Consider the following 26806-nt stretch of genomic DNA (forward strand, 5'->3'; position numbering starts at 1 on the left):
AAAAAATGGGCAAAGAACCTGAATAGACAACTTCTCCAAAGAGGACATACAGATGGCCAATAGATATATGAAAAGATGCTCAATGTCACACTAATCATCAGAGAAACACAAATTCAAACCACAATAGACCAGGCATGGAACATGGAGCAGACTGAAAGTAACCAGAGGGAAAGGGAGGGGGGGTAATGGTAGAAAGAAGGGAAAGGAAATAGACAACATGTATGAATGACCCACAGACATGGACAACAGTGTAGGAATTGACTGTGTGAGCAGGGGTGGGATGGGAGGAGGAGGGCAAAGGGGGAAAATTGGGGCAACTGTAATAGAATAATAATAATAAATGATTTAATAAAAAATGAAATAAAACCACAGTGAGATACCATTTCACACCTGTCACAATGGCTATCATCAATAAATCAACAAACAAGTGCTGGTGAGGATGTGGAGAAAGGAGAAACCCTTTTGTACTGTTGGTGGGAATGCAGACTGGTGCAGCCACTATGGAAAGCAGTATGGAGACACCTCAAAAATTAAAAATAAATCTGCCCTTAGACCCAGATATCCCACTTCTGGGAATATATTGGAAGGAACCTAAAACACTAATTTGAAAGGACATAAGCACTCTTATGTTCATTGCAGCATTATTTACAATAGCCAAGATATGGAAGCAGCCCAAGTGTCCATCAGTAGATGAGTGGATAAAACAACTATGGGATATTTATACAATGGAATACTACTCAGCTGAAAAAAGAAGAAAATTCCACCCTCTGTGACAGCACAGATGGACCTGGAGAACATTATGCTATGTGAAATAAGCCAGTCAGAGAAAGACAAATGCCATGTGGTTCCACTCATATAGGGAATGTAATGAACAAAATGAACTAACAAGCAAAACAGAGACAGACTCATAGATGGAGAGCAGATAACAGCTAGTCGGGGGAGAGGAGGTTAGGGTGTGGAAGGATTGAGCAAAAAGGGAAAAGGATTCATGGACATGGAGAACAGTGTGGTGATTACTGGGGGAAGGGGAGATATTAGGGGACTAAATGATAATGGGAAAAAATACAATAAAGATTATATAGAACATATAAAAATCAGACTACTGTGGGTATTAATTACTTGAACATTGGAAAGAAAATTCACCTTTCATATTCTGTTTTACAGTGGATGAGAGACTACAATTCAAATAGATCTGGAACTTGATTTTTTCATTTCTCCACTGGGTTAGTATTGATTTTTTAATTCTTTTTAAAGTCATTTTTGATTCACCTGATATTGTTCTACTTTTCAGATCTGAAGCACCCTTGATGAAAATGCATTCCCCATTTATCAGCCAACAATTTAGATAAATGTCAAGTTCACTTGCTTAAGGAGAAAGGGTTTCTAACTGGCATCCCTTATCATTGAGGACAGAGTTCGTTATCATTTAAAGCCTAGACAGGACAGATACAATTGCTTCAGAAGTCTTGAAAAAGAAATTCCTGTTTCCTGAGGTATTTATACCACAACCATCAGCAGTCAGAAACAGAGTAAGACAGACTAAGAAGATACACGACTTCTTAGCTGTTATTGTTCAGGAATTGGGTAAAATTTTGGGTTGTGATGAATCAATGAAAAAATAAATAAATGGATGAGGTAGAAGAAAGAATAATGTATACTGTGAGTTAAATATATAATAGACAAAATATTACAGAGCTGAGGTTATGTTGTACTGAATGAACCTGAATATATTCTCAATGTATTCTTGGCTAACTTTGTTATTACAGGGAGACATTTGGCGCAGTAAATCTATAACTTATTATTACTTATTCATTTAATATTAAATTCAACAATACCAACAAGAAAATATTATGTACAGCTTGGGCTACCAACTAAAAATAAAATAGTTCATTAACCTTCAGGAATTCACCAGCTGGAAGAAAAACCATCGAAATACAAAACCAACCTCAGTGTACTATTTTAATTAAGTGATCTATAAAGCAAAGTACTAAGGACTGAGAAGAGGGTGGCATCGTTTCATGACAGCTCTGATGAGTGTCTTGTCACAGACACTTGTTGGTTTGGGGCCTGTTGACACACTTCCTCTGGGAAACCGGACTGCACCAACTGTCACCGCTTGTGGGTGGGTGGGCCTTTCACCTGAATACAGGGAGCTGACCACATGATTCAAATCTGCCCGACTAGAACGCCTAACTCCCTCGACACACCAACTGATCCAGGGGAGAGCTAAGTTGGGCACTTCAGGGTAAATTCTGTTATTGTATGGAAGCCACAATAACATATTTTCTCTTATTTAATTTACTTGAACCCTGAGGGGAGCTACTGACAATCATCTTGCCATACCTGTCATCTGAGAACGGAAATCAGTATCCTGTGGCTACCATAAAAAAATCACCACAAACTTGGTGCCTTAAATCAACAGATATTTGTTCTCTCGCAGTTCTGGAGGGTAGAAGTCTGAAGTTCAAAATGAGAGTGTCAGCAAGGCCATTAGCCCGTAGTCACAGTGAGAAGGGAAGACTCTCTAAGGTTGCTACTTTGTTTGTGTTGTCCATAAACAATCATTACAAGGGAACAGGATTAGTGATGACAGACAGCTGAAGGTGACTGGAAGACGTGGAGCCCTGGATGACATCGACCACTTTAAAAAATCATACCTTTTTGCCACCTCCCATTTCAATAGATTAGTGGGCATTGGCACATTATCTAGAAGAACTTTTCCTCAATCAAGCAAAAACATTTATAAAGAATCTATTATGTACAATGACTAAGATAGACAATCTCCCCATTCATCTCCCTTGGCTAGGCCTAAAGCATTCCCAACCTATCCTATGGCCACTTTTGGGCCGTAAGACCGGGACAACATGGAGGAAAACCAGCAAATAGTTTTGAATGATGACCTTTGCAAAGAAAGATATGGGCCCAGCTCTTGAGCCCAGCTCTATGGGCCCAGTGTGTAATCAAAGTAGATGAGCAAGAAGAAAAAAAGAGATTTGTTTGAGTATAATTGCATGTTAAGCCTGTCCCTTTAGGAGTTCAAGAAATAGAAAACCTTGAGTTAAATTGAGATTATATGTTCACCGCTGTGATATAACCCAGAAAATCCACCACATGAGCCATGGTATGATACTCATTAAAAAAAATAAGTGATAGTATCTCACATTCATGGAGCACTCATCCTGTGTCAAGCATATCCTATGTGCTCTACACACACCGCTTCATGTACTCCTTACAATGCCCCTAAAAGAGGAACACATGTTACTTTCATTTTCCACATGAGGAAACTAAGATGTAGAGAGCAAGATCTGTCACAGACTGACTTAAAATTCCACCTGGTGCTACCTCAATCAGTGCCTCACCTGTGTATCGCCCCAGCCATCTGCACTTATCTCTAGAGTCACATTTACCAGACTGTATCGAAGTGAGGCTTTCAACTGATCTTTCTCCCCAGTTCATTTAAGCCATTTTCCTTTGGCTCCTGAACCAAGCATAATGTAGGAATTAAATAAATATACAAATATAGATGGAATCACTGAACAAATAAACTGAAAAGTAGGCAATGTGAAGAGTGCTGTGTTAGGAAGAGTAGAGGTAATCCAGGCTGTAAAGGTTGGCAAGAATATAGTGGGTGATGTAGGGAAGATGGAAGAGAATTCTGAAAGGAGAATATTATTTTAGCAAAGGCCAAATACCTAAAATGTTTTGGGGTACTAAGTCTACTTCTCTGACAGAACATTTTTTGTTGCATAGTTCATTATGCCATGGCATGAATAAGCATATTACATTTATTTCCATGTCAGCCTGCTGCTCTTTTTGCCGAACCACAAACGTGAAGTATGGTCTCTACTTCATTTTCCACATACAACAATCCATTAAAAATACAAAACTGCACTGAAGTCAGAAACCCCATGGATGGCTTGCATTCAACCATATATACTATATTTAAAAAATTCAGTAGGGAAAAATGGTCAATGTTCACAAGGTTAACTAATCATATATATTACCGTACAAAAAAAGTGTATAAGGAATGCCAAATATCAAAAACAAACAAAAAACCCCAAATACTTAGTATAAGTCACATATGTCCCAGAAATTATACTCAAAATTTGAGCCCAGGCAAAATTTTTTAAAGAACTGAAAATACTAATATTTAAAAAAGCAAAAAATTCACATGCTCTTAGTTATTATTATTCAAACTCACCCAACTACATAGAACTTTCAAGTAACTGGGGTGAGAAATAAAACATAAGAAAATAATTTTTGTTTTATTTTCTGAAATTTTTATTAAAATATACATACAAAAAGTGTACATATTGTAAGTGTGCATCTTAATGACGTTTTGCAGTCTGAACATATGTGTATAACCGGTGCCTAGTTCAAGAACAGAACTTTGCGGTGTAACAGAGGCCTGCTCTCATTATCTCCCTCCGCTCAGGGACCCTAAGGATAACCACTCTTGTACTTCCAATGCATAGATGAGTTTGGCCTGGTTTTGAATCTTATATGGAAAGGTTCATACCTCATGCATCACTTTTGGTCTGGCTTCCTTTATTTGACATTGTATTTCTGAGACTCATCCTACGCTGGGGACGGGTACAGAGCACTCATTCTCATTTTGTCTAGCAGCAATTCTCAAAGTGTGGTTCGTGTCATTCAAAGTGTGGTCTAGAAGTAAACAATTTTCATAAACACAGTAAAATATCATTTGTCTTTCTTGCTCTATTGATATGTGTACTGAGAGCACAAACACAATGGTGGGTGAAACTGCTCATGCCCTAGCACAGATCAGGGTGACGGCACTGAACTGTACTGTAGTTGTTCTGTAATCGCTCAACACCACGTACTACCAGTCAACAAAAACACAACAAGAAGCAATGCCAATTTCATTTGATAATGTCCTCAGTAAAAAATTATTAATTCTAGCTACTCCCAACCCTTGAGTCATGGCTGTTTAATATTCTGTGTGGTGTGATGTAAAGTATGCATAAAGTACTCACTACTGCGTCCTGAAGTACAATGGATGAAAAGAACTCATACAGAAAAGCAAATTGAATTGCAAGCTAGACTAATCACTTTTGTTATGGAACACTATTTTTACTTGAAAGAAGAACTGACAGGAAAACTATGGCTATTAAGACCTGGGTATTTGGCAAATATTTTCTCGAAAGTAAATGAGGCGAGCCTGTAACTTCAAGGAAAACAACTGACTTTCAAACAAAAATTTTGGAAAATTTTGAAAAATTTTGGAAAACCTGTCTGCCACCCATGAACTTGACAGTGTCCCAATACTTAAATACTTCATCTTTAAAACTATTATATAAGGAAATATGCAAATGTGGAGGATCAGCATAACTTAGTGAACCAATATTTTATAAATAACCAATGCATGATACAAAATCATGTATGAGTAAAAGATTCATTCAAAGTTCATGATAAACCAATGGAGTTAATGTATCAGAATATGAAAAATTCATCAATGTGATTTAGAATCTACATTACAACTAACCTTTAAGAAACTACCACTTATAAAGTTTTCATGTAGCATCAAAGGATATGCACATTTATCTAAAAAAATTATCTATGTGCTTATTTATATGCTTTAAATATAACATATAACAATAAGTCAAACAGAAAAACAGATGAGAAACTAGCTATTTTCTCATAAACTATTTGTTAAAGAGATTGCAAAATGTAAAACAATACCTCTATTCTCATTAGTTTATTTGGAGAAAATAAAGTCATTTTTATAAAAAAATATGTATGTTAGTAAGCAATGAGTTTACTATTCTTATTTTAAATGAATATATACATACATTTTTTAATTTCTCAATTTTAAGTTATAATGTGGTAAATATGAATACCTATAATTAACATAATCAAAAGCTCTTTAAAGTTCTCAATAATTTTTAAGGACATAAAAGGTCCTCAGATCAAAAAGTTTGGGAGCCTCTGCTATACAGTATTTCGTTGTAAGCAGGGATTTAATTTTAACAGTAACTTCTGGGAATAGTCTTGAGATAGTATATATTTAGCTTAATTTCCTCATATGGCCTTTCTGCTTGTGGTTTCTTCTCTCCAACCCTTCTTGCACTGGGCCAATCAGATTATTCTTCAGTCTCGTACTTACAGTGGGCATTACATCAGGTGCACTTTATTCCTCCTGGCAGGAATATCCCAGAAGGCTTTACCAAGAATGTGGGGCTGTGCTGTGGCTTTAAGGATTTGGCCAGAAGGAGGTCAGAGGAGGACAGAGCAAACTAGAGCAATGTAAGCAATAGACTTTTTCTTGGATTATGGATATGGTTTCCTGGGTTTCTCAGTTTAACAGCATCTTCTAACACCAAATGTAAAACAATCTCCCTGTGTCTCTGTAACACATAACCCTGTTTTTTTCTTGGTTTTTATTTCTTTCTTCCCTGCTGCCTTTCCCAGAATGTGAGCTCCAAGATTGTAGAGACTCTGTCTTGTTCATTGACTGGAACTGTGTCTGGAAGACAGTAGGTTTAACAGATTAATTTGTTTAATAGATTAAGCATTCCCTCTTCAGAAGTCTGTTTATTTTGAAATGCTTCAAAATGAAGAAGAATTCCAAGATCCAGAACTCTGTTTTATTTCATGGGTACAGGAGGCTTTTCCCCATTTGGGTATATAAGAAAATAATAGCATAAAGTTTTTTACAAAGTTTCTAGGAGCTACATTTTGACTTAAAATATTACCTTTCCTTTTGGTCTTATCCCATTATTCTTAGCCATACAGACAGTTGGTACTAAATAACTTCCTAACTCCCTGGAAGTATATGACTTATAAATAGTAGATTTATACCATATTTCTTCTAAATTATTACCTATTTAAGCTCTCTATTTTTAGTAATTTACATATTTCATTATAAACTACATTCTCCATTCTGTTCCTTAGATGTCTTCAACTCATGTAGATTTTTAGATTTAATCTTCTTGTGTAAGAGAGCAGACTTTCCTAGACTATTACTTAAGAGTTTTGAAAATAGAAGAAAATATGTATTTTTATTTAAATGTTGCCAGCACACTCTATATGTACTAACATAGAAAGATCTCCAAGATATGCTATTAAGTATATATAAAGCAAGAGATATAACAGCATATATACTTTGTTCTTATTTGTATTTTCTTTCTTTTTTATCCTTATCCAAGGACATTTTTTTCTCTATATTTAGGGAGAGGGGAAAGGAAAGGCAGAGAGAGAGCATCAGTTTGAGAGGGAAACACTGACTGGTTATCTCCATACACACCCCAACTGGGAATCAAACCCACAGCCTAGGAATGTGCCCTGACCAGGGTATGGAACTACAACTTTTTGGTTTATGGGACTCCAACCAACTGAGCCACACTGGCCAGGGCTGTGTTTTCTTTTTAAAGAAAGCATATGTAGTCCTTTAAATGTCTGCATGTGTGTAGACAGGCTCTGAAGTATGACAATAGAAAACTAGAGATGTTTGTCTCTTGGGAAGGGATGGGAAGACTGGGAGAAAGGATAAAAGGAGGCTGATGTTTTAATATGTCCTCTTTGGTGTCTTTTGAATTTTTGTACACTGTGTGCACTACTTAATTATTTAATTTTAAGGAAGTAAATTTTATAGATAAAATTTAATTGGTGTCCACATGTACCTATTAAAAGACAGAGCTTGGCAGAGCGAATTTAAAAATATGACCCAACTATATGCTGTCTACAAGAAACTCACCTCAAATATAATACAGGTAGGTTGAAAGTAAAAGATTAGGAAAAAAAGATATACCATGCAAACATTAATCAAAAGAAAGCAGGACTAGCTATTTTAATATCAGACAAAGTAGACTTGAAAGCCTACTTTAAGATTTACCAGAGACAGAGAGTGACGTGATGTAATGATAAAAGGCCAATCCACCAGCAGGACACGATGGGCCTCGATGTGTATGCACCGAACAACAGGGCTAGGAAGTATCTGAAGCAAAAACAGGTGGAGCTGAGAGGAAATACATATTTGTCTGAAATCATAGTTAGAGCCTTCAACACCTCTCTCTCAACAACTGATGGAACAACTACACAGAAAATCAGCCAGGATATAGAAAATTCAACAGCACCATCACCCAACAGAATCTAATTGACTCAATGGAATAGTCCACCCAATAACAGAGCTCACATTTTTTTAAGAAACCATTGAACATGTACAAACATAGGTCATATCATAGGCCGTAAAACAAATTTTAACAAATTTAAAATAATTTAAATCATACAGATTGCATTCTCCAACCACAATAGAAGCAAACTAAGATTGACAATAGAAAGACCAACTGCACACAATGGGTCAAAGATGAGATCTCAAGAGAAATAAAAAATTACATTGAACTGAATGAAATGAAAATACAATATATAAAAATGTGTGGGACACAGCTACAGAATGCTAAGAGGGGAATTTACAGTATTAAATGCTTACATTAGAAAAGAAGAAAAGTCTCAAATCAATCATCTAAGCTCCCACTTTAAAAATCTGGATAGAGAAAATAAAAATAAGTCCAAATAAATAGAAAGGGAAATAATAAGGAGGAGAAATCAGTGAAAGTGAAAACAGAAAAACAATAGAGAAAATCAATGAGACTAAAACCTGCTTTTTTGAAAAGATAAATAAAATTGATAAAGCTCTAACATGACTGACAAAGGGAAAAAAAAGGGAAGCCACATATTACCAATACCAGGAATTAAACAAGGATATCATGGCAGATACTGTGAACAATTTTACATACATAAGTCTGACAGATGAAATGGACCAAATGCTTGAAAAACACGAAGTGCCAAAACACAGTATGAAATAGATAATTCATATATTCCAGTAACTATTGAGGAAGTTGAATTTATAATTTAAAGCTCAAAAAAATAAAAAATCCTCCAGGCCCAAAGTAGTTTCACTGGAGAATTCTTCCAAATATTTACAGAAGAAATGACACCAGTTTTACACAATCTCTTCCAGAAAAAAGAAGAGAGAATACTCTCAATTCATTTTAGGAAGCTAGTATGATCCTGATACCAGGTAGAGTATAAGAAAACTATAGACCAACATCACTCAGGAAAATGCATGTAAAGTCCCTCAGAAAACATCAGCAAATGGAACTGAGCAATAAATACAAGAAATTCTATAGCATGACAAAGTAGGGTTTATTTCAGTGATATGAGATTAGTTCTTTTCTTTGAAAATCAATTAATGTAATCTGCCATACTAACAGGCTAAAGAAAAAAAAACGTGACTATGTCACTTGATGAGAAAAAGCATTTGCCAAAGTTCAATACCAAGTCATGATAAAAATAAAAAAAAATAAAATTAAAATTAAAATCTCTCAGAAAACTATGAATAGAGGGGTATTTCTTCACCTTGATAAAGCTAATATTACAATTAATGATGAAAGATAATGCTTTACCCCAAAGATCAGAAACAAAGCAAAGATATCTGCACTCTTATTCAACATAGTACTGGAGGCCTGGCTGGTGTGGCTCAGTGGACTGAGTGCCGGCCTGCGAAGCACAAGGTCGCTGGTTTGATTGTCAGTCAGGGCACATGCTTGAGTTGTGGCCCAGGTCCTCAGTTGGGGGCACGTGAGTGGCGACCACACATTGATGTTTCTCTCTTCTCTTTCTCCTTCTCTTCCCCTCTCTCTATAACTAAATAAATAAAATCTTAAAAAAAAATTTAAAGCTCAATATAGCACTGAAAGTTCTAGCTAGTACAATAAAACAAGAAAAGTAAATGAAAGGCATACTAATCACAAAGAAAGAAGACTACCCCTATTTGCAGATGACATGATTATTTACATAGAAAATCCCAAGGAATCTAAAAAGAACTCCTAGAAATACTGAATTCAGCAAGGCCGCATAATACAAATAAACATACAAAAATCAATTCCATTTGTGTATTACCAATGAATACCAAAATTTAAAATACAATAGCAATTATACTTATTCCCCTCAAAACCAAAATACTTAGGTGTAACTAACAAAATTTGTATGGGCTTTGTGTGCTGAAAACTAAAAAATGCTGATGAAAGAAATCAAAGATCTAAATAAATGGAGAGAAATACCGTATTCATGGGCTAGAAGACTCAAATACAATCAAGATGTACAGGTTTAGTCCAAATCCTACCAAAATCCCAGCCAGAATTTTTGTACATATTGGCAAGATTATTCTTTATAAAATTTGCAGAAAGGCAAAGCAACTAGAAAAGCTATGCAATTTTTTTCAGAAAAATAATGAGTGAGAAATCAGTCTACCCCCTTTTTTTTTTTACAGCTACAGTAGCCAAAACTATGTGATATTGGTGGGGGAAGAAACATAGATCAATGGAACAAAATAAAAACCTAAAAATAGGTCCACACAAATATGTCCAACTGAGTTTTGACAAAGGTACAAAAGCAATTTAATGGAGAAAGGATAGCCTCATCACCATATGGTACTGGACCAATTGGACATCTGTAGAAAAATAAATAAGAACTTTGACCTAAACCTCACGTTGTATACAAAAATTAACCCCAAATAGATCACAAACTTAAATGTAAAATGTAAAACTGTGTTATATTCTCTTAGGAAAAAAACAAGGGAAAATCTTTGAGACTGAAGTCTAACCAAGAATTCTTAAGCTAGCTCTGACCAGTGTGGCTCAATTGGTTGGGTGTCATCTCGCGAAGTTAAAGGTTGTTGGTTTGACTCCTGGTCAGGGCACACACCTAGGTTGCAGGTTCGGTCCCTGGTCAGGGCATGTGCAAGAGGCAACTGATCGATGTTTCTCTCTCACAATTGATGTTTCTTTCCCTCCCTGTTTCCCTTCCCCTATCTAAACAGAATTCTTAACACTTGACCCCAAAAGCACAATTTATAAAAGGGAAAATGACAATCCAAACTTCTTCAAAATGAAAACATTTGCCCTACAAAAGACTGTAAAGGATAAAAAGACAAGGCACAGACTGGAAAAAAATATTTGCAAACCACATATTCAGTAAGGGATTAGTATCTAGGGTGTATAAATAAGTCAAAACTCAACAGTGAAAAAAGCAAAACAGCTAATTAGAAAATGGGCAAAAGACACAAAGAAACATTTGTCCTTGTTACAGCAGTTGCTGTCAGAAGACTTGAATTTAAAGACTATAAAAAATATAGCAGACATGAACTTTACCTCATACTGGAGGGGACACTGGAAAAGAAACAGGCTGGACTTTGGGACTCCTCCTCACAGTGTTATTTAGGGCTAAATAATCCAGAATGTATAAATGCTGAACAAATAACCTCTGTGGGTATTTAGGTGAATGTAAAAGGGCTTGAACCAATTCTCTAGAGAGTTCTCCATATGATATTTCCACTGTCAGTCCCAGGAGAGATCTGGATTAGAAATGTAGAGACAAGACTATGGGGGCTAAGAGAGAAGAAAAACTCTCTTCCCTCTGGGGGCCTCTTGAGAACATAAACACTCCCTCTCTGAGCTAGAAAGGGAGAGATCTCTTCAGCTGCTCAGAGACAGGGCTGGTCTTAGAGCGTCTGTCCCGGATGTAAATTACTGTGTGTGGTAATTCCCAATATCACCCCTGCACACCATGTTCGGTGAAGTTTTGTGAGAACTTGCAGCCTGGTCTCTGCTGTGTGTAGAATCAAGGGAGGAACTGGCTTTCTGCTTTGGATCGAGTAGCTAAAGGTGCAAAATGGACCCCTGCCCCCAACACCAGGCCAGAGAGATGGTAAAAACGTCTTGTGCATCTACCTCACAAGAATCATTGACCACAGAGGCAGCATGTGGTGGCTATGGAGAAAGCCCAAATGGCCGAACGTGGAAGACCTTCACATTCTCAAGACAGCAGCCTTGAGAACGCAGGAAAAGTGGTTGGAAGCTTTGAGAGAGGGTCCCATTGTAGGCATCAGTGTCTGAGACTGCAGCACACACCATTTGAGTATTTAGAGGGAATAAGATAATATTTTGCAATCATTGGTTCTTGAGGCTGAGACATTTTGGTTTCACTAAGTTAAGAGACAAGATCACTCTCCCCTTTTCAATAACACAATGTCTTTTCATTAGAAGCCTGAAATAGCAGGGGTTTTCTGTGCTCTTCCATTCCATTGAAAGCCTACTCATAATTAGCTCCCCACAACTCCTCCTAGATTTCTTCCACCATTACTCATCATCCTGGTCTATTTGTGTTACAGATTATGATTCTCAACCTCCATTGGTTTCACCAAGTTTAGCACTGTTTCATTAAGTCCATATTGCTAATCTTTGGGGAACATACATACTTCTCTCTTACTACTGGTTGCAATGCTTCCAAGTTAATCTGATCGTTCACAGAGGTTCTTAATATGAGGTCTGTGGCTAAGAAGGTTCATAAGTAAAATTGTAGCAATCCATGAGTTTGGATGGGAACAAATTTCACACCTTTATTTTCATTAACCTCTAACTGAAATTGAAGATTTCTTCTATTACTACAGCAATGAAATAAATGGAGCATAGTAGCTAGTTTTATATTGCATTCTAATTGTTTCAGATACCTCAAAAGTCATTTATATTCATCACTAATTCAAATTATGGTAGTTAAGATGGGCCACTAGATCTTGTTATTTAATGTTTATAATGAAGCACATATATTTAATCACAAAATTTTAAAATATTTTGATAGCATTTTCAATATAACTGATTGCTTCTGTCACCCTAGGTTTTTTATGCAAAAAACCAAATAAACATTCTGAGAGGGGATTTATAGGCTTAACTAAAATGTCCAAAGGAAAAACAAAAAATTGTTTTAAATTCTTGGAATAGCCAAAAGTTTTTATAACTCAATAGCAAAAAGATTAAAAGCAACCTAAATCTAGTAACAAAGATTGGTGAAATAATTTATGACATATACTTACTGTAGAATGTCATACAGTCACTAAACAAAATGCTGTAGAACACTATTTAATGGCATATATGGATAGATGGCAAAATATGCTATGTGAAAGAAAAGTCTGCACACATGGTCATTTTTATCAATCACACACACATGCATGTATACATATACACCTGCGATACAAGGATATAGAAAACAGGCTTCATGATGCACACAAATGCTGATGGCAGTTACTTACATATGGTGGAAGCTGTTGGTAATCTTTCAATTTTATTTAGGAATTTTCTATCAATGTATAATTACTTTTGCAAGAAAATATATAAAAAGTATTATCTTCAAAAGAAATGAAATCCTAAGAAAGGATCCAAAGGGATGTGTTATTTTTATATCTGATGACCGAAACATTCATTCATTCAATAAATCTCAGTTCAGTGGTCAATATTATAGAATGAATTAATACTATTTATATGAGCCACTACCATCATGGGAAAAAATTTACTGATTTTCATACAAATGATTTAGCAGCTGAACCAGTAGAAATTTTATTTGTTTTTTTAAAAGATTTTTATTTATTTCTTTTTAGAGAGAGGGGAAGGAAGAAATAGAGGGAGAGAAACATCAGTGTATGGTTGCCTCTCGAGTGTCCCCTACTAGGGACCTGGCTCACAACCCAGGCATGTGCCCTGACTGGGAATCAAACCTTTGACCCTTTGGTTCGCAGGCTGGTACTCAATCCACTGAACCACACCAGCCAGGGCAAGTAGAAATTTTAATCAAGCACAGTTTATCAACTTTTTAGGCTATGGGACCTGAAATCAATTCTGTCTTTAGCACAGGTATCAGATAGTCATTCCTTTTAAAATTGTTTCCCGCTGATCAATAATTTTGTCTTCAGAGAGTCTTTTTTGTTTTGTTTGCTGATTTGTATTTTTTTTTATTTTTGAGTATATTGTGACAAAGTAAAAATAAATTTAGATCTCTTCATAACAAATCATCCTATTAAAAATAAGCATATTTCATAATAACACGTATTTCTGAATTAACATTCCTCAAGACAAAAACTTCTCTATCCTCTATGACTGTGCCATATTTCACAATTCTGAATAATTTTGAATCATATTGTCACTGGAGAGAATATTCACTGCTATTTTATTTTTATATTGGGGCATTTCAAAATACCTATCATACTCCTTATTTGCTAACATTGTTAGCTGGAAAAATATAAATTTTAATAATTCTCCTAAGTGAAGGCTTTATGATTTTAAAATACAACTCTTCTAAAAATAGATATTCATCTAATATGCAAGATGTGACTATGAGGTAATTGGCCTGATATTCCTGTTTTTGTTCAGTAAACCATCAGAATTTACATAAGAAATAAAGGTCATCCCCTCTGAGCAGTCACCTTGAGAGACCCCAGCAGGCTTCAATGACATCTGCCTTTAGTCAGAACAATGTTAGGTCCTCTCATTTGGGCTTGTCTATAGTCTGTTCCTTTTTATTTGAAACAAATGTCTCTAAAGGTGTCCAAACCATGTTCTTCACAGTTAGATTCGATCTTCATCAATAGCTAAAAGTAACCTAGAGTGGGAGAAGAGTCCCCGGGTGCACCAGGTAGAAAAAGTGGGTGTGACCGAAGCCCTGGGGGTAATGCAATGTGAAACTCTGTATTGGGGTGATACTTAAAATATTCACTACATATGGCAGGACACCAATTAATCAGAACAGATGCCGCTAAAGCAAGGTCTTGGAAGGCTTTGACCAAGAACCAGGTATTAACCCTTCAGCAGGTAAATTGTAAGGCATTCTACAGGGTCCTACAGACAGGAAAGCATAGTAGAGGGAATACGTGCGCACTTGGGGATTTTATGAGCTGTGGCATTTACCAGCCAATAAAGGGTATTTGGGGTATTTTAATGTCCACTGAATATGGGTTCTTCCAACAAGTAAGGAGGCCACTGCTGTTTTTGTGCGGCCGAGGCATTGACTCTGAAGACACTGCCCAAGAGCTGTTTGAAGCTGAGCCACACCTACTGCACTGGAATAAATGTGTAGGATCCGAAAACGCTCATCAGGAAGGACATTGCTTATGCAAACGTTTAGGTTGTCTAAACTCATTAAGCACAGGCACTATGACTTTTTCACTTTTTCTCCCTAGGACCTAGCACAGTGCTTGTGTATAGTAGTTGCTTAATAAATACTTGTTGAATAAATGACATGTTTGTTAAAGAAAAATAACTTCAAAGTAAAAGTTCATATTTAAAGATTTTAAAAATTATTTTTATTTTTGAGATCCATAATCTATCTTTTTTTTTAAGACTTAAAAAGCCCATTTTTTTGAGTATAGAAACTAGCTGTTCACTTTTCTTTCCTTTCTTGTTCTTTCAGGTCACTTCCTTGTGAGTTTATTTTTCTTCTTGTTAACTATCATCTTTAACAGTTCTTTCTGTGGGTAGTGGTACTCAAGTTCCATAATCCTTATATGCGAAAATGTCTTTATTTTGCCCCCATTCTCAAATGATAATTTTGGTGTAAAATTATAAGTGAATGTTTATTTTCCCTCAGCACTTTGTAGATATTAATATATGGTTTGTTGACTTCCTTTGTGGATGAGAAGTTTGCTATTTGATTGTAGTTCCTTTTTTATTTTTATTTATTTGGGGGGGGTATTTCTTTTTTTATTGTAGTTCTATTGTAGGTAACCTGTTTTCCCCTTCTTCTAGATTTTGAGATTTTCTGTCTCTCTCTCTCTTTTTCTTTTTTTTTTTTGTTGGTGCACACAATGAGGTGCTATAGATGTATTATTTATTTTAATTTAGCATAATCTATCTTAATTTATTGGAGATAATTCTAAAATTCTCTTTGAAGAGAGAAATCCACCAGTATATTATATTCCTGACCCCAAATCCCTTGGATGGCAGTGTATTTCTCTCTGGAAAGCAGTCCTTTTCAATGTTCTTTTGATTATTACATGACTCAAAAAGATGTAGGTAGATAGGAACCTGTCTTTAATTCTTTAAAGTTCCTATTAGTTCTAGCCCCAAACAATCTTCTTTTAGCAGACAGTGTTTGAGGCTTTCTGGAGGTGAGGGCTACTACACTGTGTCTGCTGGCCAACATTTCTCAAGCCATAGGTGTCTAGTGCTATGCACTTAATACATCATTTACTGGTCCTAACAACCCATTTGATAGTTGAGGAAGCTGAGTCCCCAAGGAGCTAAGCAATTTCCCTATCTTTACACAGCTAATAAGAAGTGAAGATACATTTCGAATCCCGGAAAGTTGATTCCAGATCTGAGCACCACCAACACAGTATACTAGGAAGCAGGAGCTCATTTTTCTTTAGTCAATCAACAAGGTAGGACCGGAAGGATTTCCTGTACCTAAAAAGTACCTTAGAGCTCCCATTACACTGACTCTCAAAAACTAGGTACTGGAAGGGAGACTTTCTTGCACAATCATCTTGTAAGTGTGTACTGAATACATATGATGTTCAGGCACTGTTCTAGGTTCTGAGAGGCCAGGTGGGGACCCACAATCTTATTATGATCGGTAAATGTAGCACCTAGAAACTTACTCAGATCTTCTAGGGTTTCCTTGTTCACTACTCCAAGTGGGAAATAAACTGAATCCCTGTCTTCAGTTTGAATTCTGGATCCTAAACAATTATCCTTGATGAATAGGCTTATCTCTAGAAAGGAGATCTACTGTTTTCTTCTTTCTGGATTCTCCTAGGGGAGTATTTGATCTCAATTGACAGTCTGTCCTTATAAGGATAGCAATAGAGGGAGGAGGAGGTAGTGGAGGTAAGGAGTGAAGCATACAGATTATTTGGAACACAGGTATCATATAAACATTCTATTAACATGAGCAGCCTTGTTCTGTTACTGCAGGATTATCTTGTATAATGCTGGTATTCAGAGCTGGTGTCAAAAAGGCTAATAATTTCATACTTGAATTTTATGTTTTAGGAGGTATTTCAAGTTATACAGTGGCTTTATGTATTATCGTAATTAGAACCAATAGAAATATTAACTGAACTTTGTACCTTGAATGATTAAGTTGCACCTTAAATGGAAGTTAATAAATAACCAAAGAGACGACTACCAAAGAACTAAAGCTAGTATAGTAAACTGTACTAAATGTCCCAAGCAAGCTGAGAGATTTTTAAAAACCATTTTTTCACTATAAATTATCTAACATGTGCTGAGAGGTCATCTGCTCTAAGTGGCTTAGCGACTCAATCCTACCTGTGCCTGGAGGAGATTTCAAGGCAAAATAAGGGTTTCTAAGAATCACAGAATAAAGAGCTCTTACCATTTCCCCCTAAACCCCAAATTCCCAATTTTAAAGTCATCCCAATGTTCTCAGTTTTTTATTTTTAATTTTTTCTCATGTTATGATGCATGGCTTTGAATCTCTGTTTTGAAATGAACTATAGCAATTTTTTAAAGAAGCAAACAACCCATATATAGATAAATCAATAATTGGAAGGTTCCACTTTTTTCACCTAAAGATTTGATACCTGTGAAACTACAACTTCCTTTGGGAGAAATCATGTTTTAAGCTGTGTTGAGTCACCTTTGCTTTAGTGTAAATAAGTACTTGAGTCTTTCTTAAGAACAAATTTTGCCAGAAGGTAAAAAGTGAGATTTCTTACCCTCTTCTAAGAGGCAAGTGTGTCAGAATTTTCCTTTGCTTTTGATTTTGGCACAAAAATAGGAATGCTTTAACTTTAAAGCTGAATACCAAAAATCTTTCTCAAAAGTAAAATGCTGAGGTATATTTATCTTCTATACTGTGAAAGAGAAGTCGTATTTAAGTTTCAAATTTAAAAAGAGCTTCTTTCTCACACTCCTTCCTTATACTCCAAGGCACATTATCACGTTCACCACAGTACAGTCACGTACCCATAAGAAGAAAGTATTAAAGGCTTTTGTGGAAGGGGTCACAGAAAACTAGTCCCTTCATTTCATGGAGCGATTTTGATTTTTCTGGTCCTCTAAACTTTTTTCTTCCTTTGTTTAAGTCAAATCAGCAGCTCAATAATACATGATGCTCAAACCTTGCAATTTCAGGCTCAAGAATGATATGGAACATGCAAAATGGACATCACAGCACACAATTCTGCTCTGTGGAAACCATGGCATAATAGCCCGAAAAACAGCTTCAAGTCATAAAATGCAGTGCCCTGACCCCCCGGAGAGAGTTAGGTCCCCAGGTCCCGGAACGACGTCTGCTGTCCAACACCCTCACTCCACGTTTGAGCCCTTGCTCTCCGTGTGGTTTTTTCCTTGGGGATCATTATTGGGTTTCATAATGATTAGTTTGTGTATGAAAAAGGAAAGCTCAAGACTATAATTTCATACATATTTAAAAAAAACACATAAAGGGAATTCAGCAGCGAGACAAGTAATCTCCTGGGGCCTGCTGTGACCAAGAGTATACCTGTGAGAAGGACAAGCTGATCATGAATGTCTCAGCATAGAAAGGGACAAACCACAAGGAGGAAGCTCTGTGGCCCTCTAGCTTTGGGACCTCTGCTCTCCTGGTGTCCCTTCAGACACAGAGAAGCAGATGGCAGCTGTTAACCTCAATGATTATGAATTTCCTAGTCAGAAATTCAGTGCCAAGTAGAGGGAAAATATTTCTTTTAATTTTGGCAGACACATATTTAAGGAGATACTTTTCAATAAAGTCCGAAGTGAAGGGTAGATTGAGGCAAAGTGTGCCTGAAAGCAAAGCCCAGAGGTAAAAAGTGGATTGAGCAAAAAGCACCTGGAGGAGTTAGAACCACATCAAGAGGTAGGAAGCCAGGGCACAGACCTGCTGAATGGTTCTTCAGCTTCAAAACTGCACAGGTTCCCGGGTCATCTCACTGCATAGCCTGGAGAAGAGAATAATCTGGCTGTAAATCCTGGGTTGGCATCTCAATCTCTGTGAGACTTTGAGCCAATTACTTAATAGCTCTGTGCCTCAATTTCCTCATCTGTGAAGAACAACAATTACAACAATCAGTCCAAGAAAACACCTACAGCAGAGCTCAGCACACAGCCACAGCTAAATAAGTGTTAGATTTTATTATATTCTTATCAACAGCCATATGAACATATTATTCCCCCCCAAAAAAAGTGTTGAAAACATGTTCTACCCCCTTCAGCTTTACTTAAAATTTAATAAAAAGGAAAGCTACCTTCCTTAACTTACTCCATTCCATTGGTGGAATAAATTCGGGAGGTTTCTATATATTTTTATTGGTACTTAGCTTGTATTCCTCTACGTGAAAAAAGTAAATATCTCAAAACAACAGCAAAAAAGAAAAAGAAAGTCTGTGCGTCTTTTAGATGAGTAGGTGAGAAGTTAGGGGCCTGGTCTCCTCTGGGGACCGAAAATGAAGTGGTAGAAACTGGGAAATAGACCTGCGGGAAGGAAGGAGGGAAACGGCAGAAACGACTGAGGGTCGGTCTCTTCGTAACCTGAGTGGATGCCATTTTTGGCTGATAAAGACCAAGTTGCTGTTCCCAATTATCTACACTCAAGCTATATCAGAATAAAATAGTCCTGAAAATGAAAAATTATTTCAAAGTAACTAAAGGCCAAATATAACTTCTCATTTACAGGAATAAACATATATTTAATACCATATTAGGCCAATATACTCTTTGAGACTGGAAAGCATGAGTCAATGATCTTGTAAATAAAAAATTTTGGCACAAACGTGTTATCTGTTTGCCAATTTTACACATCCAGATTTCGTAATTAAGTCCATGGCTCCTTTTTTTCACGTGAATCTAGTTCCTCTTCCAAGCTCAAAGCAAATCTTGTTTTTAAAACAGGTCAGTGCTTTCAGTTTGTATTGATGTCCAGATAACTGGTTGTTTCAGACATAACTTTTACATAACCAATAATAAAACATGCGATATTAGTTAGATATTCAAATATTGATGCTATAACAAAATGCTATCTCTTTACAGATTTTATAGACTCATTCATCACAGATGCTTCAAGACAATGGATTTCACTTGTCTGTTTTCCAAGGCTTCAAGCAACTTAGAATTTCCTTGTGGGATGGGGGGGGAGGGGTGCTTACTAAACATGGAGATTCCTGGGGTCCATTGGTAGCGATTCTGTTTTTAGAGAGCTAAGTGGAGTCCAGAGATCTGTGTTTGTTTAAAAGGCTTCCCAGGTGTTATCCAGGCCTGCCAGGCTTAGAAAACAGTCCGTCCAGAACCCTTTTATCCACATTCCTACCAAACTTACTCAGATGGGTTCTGAGCTCTTCCAGAGGAAGCAATCTCCACGTAGTTTGTTAGCCTGCATTGGGAAGGTCTGCTGGTCTGAAAGCTTTTGTTTACATGAAACTGAAATGGGTCTGGCAGTGACTTCCTTGCACAGTTTCAGTTCTGCCCTCTGGTATAACAAGTGTTATTGTATATGAAAGCCCTTCATGCATTTTAATATGCTTTCGGGTCCCTACAAGTTTTTCTTCTACAGCCAAAAACAGCCAGTTTCAACAATTGCTCACAGATCCTTTACCGTTAAAGGTATCCCTGCACCCTACCACAGCATCTGTAGTCTCCGTTCAGACGCCTTCCTCCCACCACTGTTGGAACTAGTGTCCCTAAACCAGCCTATGAGCCAGAGACCATATGGAGCTGTACATGCCATTTGCTATTGGTTCTCAAACACCGACAAGTGGAATAATGTCACTATGTGAAGAAATTGTTACCAGTCCAGGATGACATGAGAAAAATGACTAAGTTCATTAGATCTAAAAGACTGTACTTTCTTCCTATATTATGTCCTGCCCAGGTCTCATTCAAATTTAATTTCATTTTTTAATGAAACTCTAAGGATAATAGGTAGTGTGCCTGGTTGATCAGTTTGTTATACTAGGAAGTTAGCCATTGTAGGTTGACGAGCCCTGTTTCTTTAAGATGTACTGGTCCATAAAGACCCAGATCTGGGGATCACTGCCCTGACCTTGCCTTCCTCGCTGATACACCAATGTTCTCTAATCTAACTCTTAACTCTGGAGGACCCACCACAAGATACAGTGGTTCACAAATAACTAGAATCATTAGACCATTAGAATCAACTGAGTTTTATGAAAACACAAATTCCCAGGTCCCACAGCCAGAAATTATGGTTCTATAGGTCTGAGGTGAGGTTCAGTATCTGTATATTTTTAAGGCTTCCCAAATGATCCCGAGATCATTCAGGATTAGAAAGCACTTTCATAATGTGCATTTATTCGGTATGTCTGGTCTATGTATTTGTAACTTAGTATCTATCATCAGGGAGCCAGGCTGGTTGGAGAGCAGCCACCTGGTCAAGGGTCTTATAGCAGTCAGGCAGACCCTGATATATACATGTCACCCTGCTCCCTCCCTTCGGTATTTGGTGGTACTACTTTTTCCTCCTCTTTCAGCCCGCTCAACTCCATCCAATAAACTGACCCCGGACTCTTGGGTTTTATCAATATTTCTGTTAAAGCATAGTACCCAAGCTAATATATAATAATCTTTATTAATATGGATGCCAAACATCTATTAATATAGCTTTGGAGCACCTTTACTTTTATGGAGGCACCAGCACATGAATTTATTGAGGTTTGGACCAATCCTTACTATCTGGTTTCACTTAAATTCCATCAACAGGTCTCCTTCACCCAATACATCTGGTGTTTAAAAATACAACTTCAAGTTACCATTTATTTAAAGTTATACAACTTTAAGTTATAACTTGTATCACACTTGTTACATTATCTTTGTAACAGATTATATAATTTTCAATTTCAAGATATTGAATATCTTTTCCAGAGAGTGTCTTATGTAATGGGTCCTATGTTATGTGAACTGGAAAAGTATACCTTCTTTTTCAATGCAGAGGGGGAAGAAAACGAAGACTTTCAAAACACAAAACACTTTAGTTCCAGCCTTGACTGCCTCCAACTAGCTGTATGGCGTTACCATTCCCACATTAATTTTTATCTGTAAAATATCAGCTAAAACCTTGGGCTCTTAGAGCTCTAAAATATATGATCTCAGAATATGCCTATGATATAAAAGAACCTTCGTTTTTATATCCTTTAAAGTACTCATGTTCCCTCCATGTATCTATTAAACTTGTAATATCAACAAATAAAAATAAATAAAGAAATAATAAAATAAAAAGAAAGAAATATAAACTCTATGCTGTCATTCAAGTAACTGGTAATATATTTTTAACAGTGACAGCAGAAACACAGTGTTCCTTAAAGATTCAACTTGGAAGTGACCAATGTCACTGCACTGGCTACAGCAAGCCATACAGTCAAGTCTGACGCTGTAGCGGGACAACGAAAATATAATCTTCCTGTACAAAGGACTCCACTGAAAAGTGCCCACAGAAAAAAAAGTAGCAAATATTTTAAACACATAATATATCCTATCACATCCCTCATTTTGAAAACTGAGGTCATATGTAACTTTCTCCCTTCTTTTAAATTATTCTCATTCTCCAAAATTTCTAAAATATGATAGTGCTATAATATCATTGAGTTTGTTTATTGCCTAAAATGTAATTTGTCTGGGTCTGGGGATTGGAATTTATCTAAAATAGATCTAAGTTATGGTTAAGCTTCTCTTACTGTGGATGCCAATGACCTCTTAATGCAATGATCACTTGATGTTGCCAGCTTAAAGATTGTTCTTCTCGGTATAGACAGAAGAAAAGCGGAAGTGCAATGTTTGCTTTTAACATGATACTCTCATTCTCAAGCAACAGACCTATAATTTTCATCTATCTATTTTCCTGAAAATAGCCCTAAAAATTGCTGCTGCTGTTTCTAGTGGTTTTTGCGAACCTCAGCTAATCCTTGGCTTTAACTCCCTTGAAATTCTTGTCCCACTCCTTTGGATTCTCCTTAGTTACATGTTATCCCTTCCCCAGTTCACACAGCTATCGTTCAGCCTTATCAGATAGCTCATAGTGCAAATAGGCCGGGTACTCTAACTGCTCCCCATTTTCTTCCCATTGGGAGTATTTTTAATTGTGTAGTCAGAATTTTATAATTCAGCCCTCTGCACCACCATAAAATTATATTTACTGTTTGAATCTTCCCTTGACAAAGTCACTATGTTTTAAAGAAAATATTTCATCAGATATTACTTGATACGTCACCTTTACTATATCCTCATGGCTTATTTTTTTAATAGTGTGGAGACAATACCACATAAAGGTTAAGCACTCAGTCTCTGGAGACAAACTTGACTCTTGGTATTTTTACTCATTAATTGCATCACCTTGGGTGAGTTACTTAATCTTTCTTTGCCTCAGTTTCTACATCTGTAAAATGGGGACAATTACAGTATTTTCCTTATACTGTTATTATAAGAATTGAATGAGTTAAGATACAAGCATATAAAGTACTCGGAACAGTGCCTGGTACACAAGCAACCCTATGTCCTGCTGCTTTGGGTCATACAGCTCAAGTGCCTCAGGCATGACAGTTATCCTGCTTCTGCTGAGATACAGAAGTTATAATTTCTCACAATCTTGTATATGGCATTCCTCTTAGAATAATGCCCTTCTGAGTTTACTAAAGTACTCAGCAAACTGGGAACTAGCACCCACAGCAAGAGTATGGGAAAAGAGTTCTAGTTCGAGATGGTGGGCTCACAACTCAGGTGGTCCCACCTTCTTCCTGAGACAAGGAAAAAGACTGTAAATAAATTCTAAAAGGAGTGAAGTGTTGACAAAAAAGAGAATAAGAAAGATGAATCCACAAATTCCTAGGAACAGAAAGAAAACAATCCTTTGGATAAGTGAAATGGGGCACAGGAGGCAACAGCACAGAACAGCAGAAAGGGCCACAATGAAAGGCAGAGCGTAATTTCCAATGGGATTTTGGAGGAGCTCCCAGCTCACAGAGCGGAGGTGTAGTGGGAGAAAGTAAAAATAGGGTGGGGGGGTCATTGAAAGTCCTTCAATAACATAGCTGCACTAGGTGGCCCTACATACACATGTACAGCACACCCCAGGACCCAGTGTTCACTCCTACAACATAAAAACAGCACAGACACATAGAGGAGCTGAGTGAGCTTCTTGAAGTACAGGCTGCTAGGGTGAGCCCTGTTTTCTCAGTCCCTCACCTACTCACCCTTATGCAAATCCTGCAGATAATAAGCCCTACCTACATATAAAGAGCCTTCAGGGAAGCATCCTGGGAAGAGAAACTGACCTATAGAGCAGCCAAGGAAACCTAGGATAATCAACCTAACATTTAGCCTAAAGTAGAAACCGATAAGCAAGAACTACCAGACAAATGAGGAAGACTGACAACTTTAAAGAAAAACGTCAAGGTAAAGTCAGAGCCCTAGACCCAGGAGACTATAGTGGAAATGCAAGGGACGAGAAAAATCTTTTTTATTTTTTTAATTCTAATTAGCCCTGGCAGGTGTGGCTCAGTTGGTTGGAGCATTGTCCCATAAACTGAAGGGTTGTGGGTTCAATTCTTGGTCAGGGCACATGCCTGGGTTGCAGGTTTGGTCCCAGGTCAGAGCGCATATGAGAGGCAACCAATTGATGATTATCTCCCTCCCTCTAAAATCAATACGCATGTCCCTGAGTGAGTATAAATAATTTTTTTTAATCAGTTAAAATTCTAATTAGACTCCTTGTAAATTTTTTAATGATGCTGTAACATTAAAAAGAATAATAGGAATCTATAAAAATGTGATAAGTCACAGTAACTAACAAATTTTTTAAGTGCAAAAATGAAAAATTCATAAAGGGGCAGTGAAACTTTTAAAAATATATCAAAACATAGAACAGGAAAATAAAAAGATGAAACAGATAAGAGAGAAGAATCACAAAGGACCAATCCACAAAAGTTCAACTAATTGGGGTTTCAGAAAGAGAGCAAAGAAAACTGAGGAACATAAATTATTTGAAAGAAAAAAATTAAAAAATGTAGAACTATACAAGTCATCACATTGAAAGGGCTATGGAATATTGTCACAATCTTACATAGTACTGATTGAAGAGATACATCTCAAGTTGAAGCAACAAGAAATAAACACACTGTTACTGCAGACATTGAAAAGTTACAATTAAAAACCTAAATCTAATGATATAATACCAAACACTGAGAGAAAGAATGGAAGAAAAGTTGAGTAGTGTTTCAATAAATCAAATCCACAATATTTGGAACAGAAAAATCATCAATAATAAAATTGATTAATTAAGAAATAGCAGCATAAGTGTATTATTATATTTATAGACAAAACCATTGAAAAAGATAAAAGTGATTTTAACTGAGAACGAGATTTGCAAAAAGGTCAGAGAGCAGTATATACATACTACTACTAAATCTTTCTGTTTCGGATGAATGTTTAGTGTCTTATTCTTTATTCAGGCTAGCACTTTTTTGTGCAATATGAAGTCTTAGGCCTACGTAGACAACAGCAATGAACCATGTGATGAAATAGTATAAACCACGGCCAGGCTCTGTGAGAGAATGTAAGCAGCCCCGGTGGGGAGTGGGTCACTGATGGGGCTAACCAAAGGTGAACGTCATCCGACTCTTCATTGGAAGCCATCAAGCTCAGATTTTAATACCGCTATTAAGCTCTAACCCTGCACTGGAATTTAGGGAGATAAAACACAATGCTTTTGTAGTTGTTTTCTTCTTTTTAAATATATTTTATTGATTATGCTATTACAGTTGTCCCATTTTCCCCCCTTTATTCCCCTCTGCCCTGCACTCCCCCTCCCACCAGCATTCCCTCACCTTGGTTCAGGTCCATGGGTCATAGAAATAAGTTCTTTGGCTTCTACATTTCCTATACTATTCTTAACCTCCCCCTGTATATTTTATACCTACCATTTCTGCATCTTATTCCCTTTACCTCTTCTCCCATCCCCCCCCGCCACCTCTACACTGATAACCCTCCATGTGATCTCCATTTCTGTGATTCTGAGTTTTAGTTGTTTTCAACTTCACTGGTCTCAGCTACTGAGTTGACCTTTGCATTCACTTCAACAAAAATGACAGGGTGACTACTTTGTGCAAGGCACCGTAGAAAATACAAAGATAAATAACACAGATCCGTTTTGTTTATTTCAGAGAGCTTAGGAGCCACTGAAAGAGAGGACTGTGCACAGTTAATTTTAATGCAAGACTGAACACAAGTGAATTGGAGCATAAAGAAGGGAGAGAGTGCTTCCAATTTAGGAAGAAATCAGGAAAGACTGAAGGTATGTCAGAGGTGAGCTGGGATACCCGGCCTTGAGTGAACAGCATGCCTGCAGGCCAGTGCTGTGCTCCGCTGCGATTTGGGAGGTAATCTGAGATCAACAGTATCTGAGCCATAGCTGCTCTTGCAAAGACCAATATTGGTATCTCTAGTTTGGGGTAGCTCTACATTTCTGTGATTAAATATTACATTCATTCCAAATGCATGGCTTACCCAGACATTTGCATTTTCTTTGGAAAATATGAATGGGTAAAGTACATATCTAGCAGATTATAGAAGTTGTGTTGTGGTATAAGCAAACCAGAACTCATTTATAACACCAACTAAATCCAAAATTTCTGGGTTGTTTTTATTTTTAATAGCGTATCTCAACATATGTTCATGTCCATGTGTCTTCATACTACCCTCAAATCCAGAAGATTAAAGAACCAGAGAATGTTAAAATTGGAAAGGACCTTGACTATTATTCAATATAATCCTATCATTTTACAGATGAAGAAACTAGGCCAAGATAGGGTAAATGTGACTTGCCAAGGTTACGCAACCACGAGAAATAAAGCCTAGATTTAAACCAGGTTTTCAAACAGAAGGCCAGGAGCTCTTTCTTCTGAAAGAAAAATGAAAGGATAGAAAAAAACAAAGATAATAAAGAAATAAAAAGTACTGTTTAACTAAATTATTGATAATAGACCTAAAAT

General features: G+C 36.8%; 2 long non-coding RNA genes across 2 annotated transcripts in view; one reads left to right on the plus strand and one right to left on the minus strand.

The window, feature by feature from the left end:
• LOC123480077 (uncharacterized) overlaps positions 1-26806 on the minus strand; it is a 100467-nt gene that overhangs the window by 62792 nt on the left and 10869 nt on the right. The window contains exon 2 of the long non-coding RNA XR_006655939.3: positions 18694-18754. This is a non-coding gene — a long non-coding RNA (uncharacterized lncRNA). The remainder of the gene's footprint in view (positions 1-18693; positions 18755-26806) is intronic.
• Positions 1-26806, plus strand: part of LOC123480078 (uncharacterized) — a 34391-nt gene that overhangs the window by 7238 nt on the left and 347 nt on the right. Inside the window, exons 2-4 of the long non-coding RNA XR_006655941.3 lie at positions 1165-1223; positions 6168-6267; positions 25979-26109. This is a non-coding gene — a long non-coding RNA (uncharacterized lncRNA). The remainder of the gene's footprint in view (positions 1-1164; positions 1224-6167; positions 6268-25978; positions 26110-26806) is intronic.

This window comes from Desmodus rotundus, chromosome 1 (assembly GCF_022682495.2).
Source record: "Desmodus rotundus isolate HL8 chromosome 1, HLdesRot8A.1, whole genome shotgun sequence".
In the NCBI taxonomy this organism is placed as follows: Eukaryota; Metazoa; Chordata; class Mammalia; order Chiroptera; family Phyllostomidae; genus Desmodus; species Desmodus rotundus.